The 3,848-nt window shown below is 38.9% G+C and overlaps 1 long non-coding RNA gene across 1 annotated transcript; it reads right to left on the bottom strand.

Moving 5' to 3' along the window:
• Positions 1-816: 816 nt before the first annotated feature.
• On the bottom strand, positions 817-3,455 carry LOC311110949. Its single transcript, XR_014610739.1, has 3 exons — positions 3,365-3,455; positions 1,683-1,748; positions 817-1,533 (listed from the first exon to the last, which is right to left on the bottom strand). It is a non-coding gene; the product is annotated as an uncharacterized lncRNA (long non-coding RNA).
• Positions 3,456-3,848: the final 393 nt, after the last annotated feature.

The raw sequence follows: 3,848 nt of genomic DNA, 5'->3' as shown, positions 1-3,848 counted from the left end.
GTTCTCCCACTTAAAAAGATGAGAGAGGCCTGTCATTTTCATCATAGGTACACGTCAACTATGACAGACAAAATGAAAAAAAAAATCCAGAAAATCACATTGTAGGATTTTTAATGAATTTATTTGCAAATTATGGTGGAAAATAAGTATTTGGTCAATAACAAAAGTTTCTCAATACTTTGTTATATGCCATTTGTTGGCAATGACACAGATGAAACGTTTTCTGGAAGTCTTCACAAGGTTTTCACACACTGTTGCTGGTATTTTGGCCCATTCCTCCATGCAGATCTCCTCTAGACCTGTGTCATTGCCAACAAAGGGTATATAACAAAGTATTGAGAAACTTTTGTTATTAACCAAATACTTATTTTCCACCATAATTTGCAAATAAATTCATTTAAAATCCTACAATGTGATTTTCTGGATTTTATTTTCTCATTTTGTCTGTGATAGTTGACGTGTACCTATGATAAAAATTACAGGCCTCTCATCTTTTTAAGTGGGAGAAGTTGCACAATTGGTGGCTGACTAAATACTTTTTTCCCCCACTGTAGCCTATGCATGGCCTATATTATCAGATGTGCTATTAGCAATAAGCATTATCACCTGTATCCCAACTGATAAAGCATAGTGGCTATAAAATGTACATCGGCTGAAACATGGGGTTTGTCCAAGTGCATTTACCCCATTGGACACAACATCCTAATTGTTATTATTATTTATTATTGTTATTTTACTATACATATGAATATATAAATACCTATTATTCACTCAACATTTTTGTTTGTTTCTATTACAAAGTATGTAATTGCACTTTTAAGACACAATTGCCCCTTTAAGAGCTATGTTGCGCAGCTGCGCTTAAACTATGCTTAAAGCTCCAGTTTTAAAACTGCATATTTAAAACGATGGCACGCGCAATTGAAGGAGTAGAGAATAAACATGGTAGCAATTTAAAACTGGGATACCCCTCTTTTTTCAGAAAGGCCAAAACTGCTTTCAAAAGTGTTTTATTTGGGAATATATTTCGTAGAACAGACATGCTTCTTTTCTGTCTCCAACCCAGCCTCCCTGAGTCAACACTGGTCTAAAAAACGAACAGTGTTCAGGGGTTAAAGGTCTCCGGGTCTACACTGATCTCAAAAACACAGTGACGGAGAACTTTCACACTGGGAGAGAGAAAGATACAAAGGGGAGGGAGAGAGAGGGGGAATGAGAGATCAGGGCATGACAGAAATGATCAGTGAGAGATGAGATAAAGAAAGACCACCCACATCCACACACACCCTCCTAGTAACAATCTGACTGCATACACCCTCCTAGTAACAATCTGACTGCATACACCCTCTCCTAGTAACAGTCTGACTGCAGGTGTAGCCTAACTCTCATTGTTTGTGACGTCCATTGCTGGTCATTGCTGATCCTCTTCCTATCCTCCTCCTGTGATTCGTCAAAGATAGACTCCATCTCCTCCATGTAGAGAGGGGTGTAGCGGGTCACCTCTTCCAGAACCTTCTCAAAGCAGGCTCACACCTGGGAGTGTCGATTGGTGAGAGATGTACACATTATTACACACACCCATGTACATATATAAAAGCAGGTTTCCTGTAGAACATCATGTTATTACAATATTACAATATTGATAAAAGGGTCACTGTAAAAAAATTAAAATCTGTACTTACGTCGATTGGGGTTGTACTGTATTCTCAAATGTGTTGGCGGATTATAGGTGGATATCATTAAAAGGCCTTGATGAGAAGAATAACTAGTTAGCTAGCTAATTAATGTTAGTATTTGAAATATTCCAGTCCTATGATTAAATGTCTATCATTTACAAAGTGTTATTTGTTTCTGGCAGTGTAGATCTGATGATGTTTTTAAATAGGAAGGAAACTCAGCTGTTTACAGCTAGCGATAGACAACTAGCTAGCAATCATAGCTAAGACCTGAATGTCTCTGCAGTTGATAAAATTAACTAGCTAGATCAAAGCAATGTTAGTATTAGTATTTCTAGCATAGTCATAAATGGCTAGCTAGCTGGCTAAATAACTGGCTAGTTAGCTAACATCATAACTTTTAGGACAGATGTGTTTACTGACAGGAAAGACTATTATTGGTAACATCAGCAAACAGGATAGCCTCTAAGCTCTGGGAGACCATTATACATTGGTGTACAGGTCTCCCGGAGCGAAGAGGCTACTAGCAGGAGGAATGTAATGCTAACTAGCACGCCTGTAGCTAGTTGTTAATGGTGTTGCGTTGCCGAAGCAGAGACAGAAGGTCACCAATCTGTAGCTAATCAGGGCCCGGTTTCCCGATAGTGATGGCGTTTAGGCTTACAAGTGTTTTAACGATGCATCTTTCCTACAACGGCCGAAGATGTAACATGCGTTTCCCAAAACACTACCCAGAGAAAATGGTCGCTAAGTGCGTCGTTTAGGCATGTGTAGCACTGCTCTCAGATCAGCGTTCTCCCTTTCCAATCTTACCTTAACATTAAAATTAATACACAATACTGACGATGGATCACCTACTAGAGAGATATTAACACCTATGGCTACAAATATTGAGGTGGCTTAATCTAATGCTTAACCTATAATAATGCACTAAATTAAGATTTGGCTCATCATTGTGCACGTTACACGTCATGAAATATAGAGGCAAAAATGACAGACAGTAGCGTACAAATAGCTACATTAAATTCAATTGAATTGAGAGACGCCTGTCAACGGGGTGAAATTTGCATGTGAGAGCAGCGAGCATCAATTCACATACACTGCATAGCGTATGCTAACGTAATTGGCATGAAAATCCTTAATAAACAGTTGTATATATTCGCTATGTAGCCCCTGGGAGTTATTGTAGGCAATTTCCTTTTGACTCCTACGGTAGTCACCGTACCTGGGCTAAACAGTTGTTGTTTTGATAGCTTCACAAGGATGTTGTAGCTAATAAACCCGATCTGTTTATAAACAACTAAGTCTCGTTCTTTCTACATAAACAGTATTCTCTCTTGAAATCAGAGTCCTCAATTTTTCAAGCTGTAGCCTGCCTAGGCTATATGCCTATGATTGAAATCAACACAGGTAGGCAGTCTTAAATAACAAGCGTTTTCAAGAGCAACTTTAGTAACGATGGTTTTGGGAAACAGGTCGAAGATCTAACGATGCTTCCACAAAAATTCTAACGATTAACGTAGCCTTAAGATACTTTTGGGTAACCGGGCCCAGCTAGATAACTTGGCTAGTTAGTTGTCTGTGACCTAATGTTAGCTAGTTAGATATCTAATTTGCTAGCTAATGTGTCCGCTAATATCGGCGATACAATGTCACTGCCCAGCAACAAACAAGCAACAACTTCTTACCTTAAATCATTCTTACCATAACATAATAGCTAGTTAGCTACTTCAGTTTGGACATTCAACACTAGTACAATAATCCAATCTCTAATCTCTGATGACGATGTCCTACTTCTTCTTCTTCTATGGTATTATGGCGGTCCGCAAACAATGTTAGAAGTGCATGCCGCCACCTACTGGATGGGTGAAAACTGATCAACTTTAATGCAGAAGGGGGAAGGGTGAACAAAAACTTCACTCCTTCAATCAGATTCAAATGTCTTCTCAGATCCCAATACAGGCTCAGTAGCCTGAGAGGGGGGAACTCTCTTCATTCCGTATTCCCTGTAACATTTCGGCCATGAAGTCCTAAAGATCCAAACATATTTTCGCCGCCGTCACAATGATTTCTAGTTTCTTCAATTTTTTATTAGTTTGTCCAGTGCAATTTATCACTTGCACGATAAACGCAACAAAGTCTACCTTCTTCACTGTTAGCATCTCAGGATCC

The sequence above is a fragment of the Coregonus lavaretus genome (assembly GCF_964263955.1).
Source record: "Coregonus lavaretus genome assembly, chromosome: 36".
Lineage (NCBI taxonomy): Eukaryota > Metazoa > Chordata > Actinopteri > Salmoniformes > Salmonidae > Coregonus > Coregonus lavaretus.
Note: the sequence above shows the minus strand (reverse complement) of the source record. Positions and strands in the feature narration are given on the sequence as shown.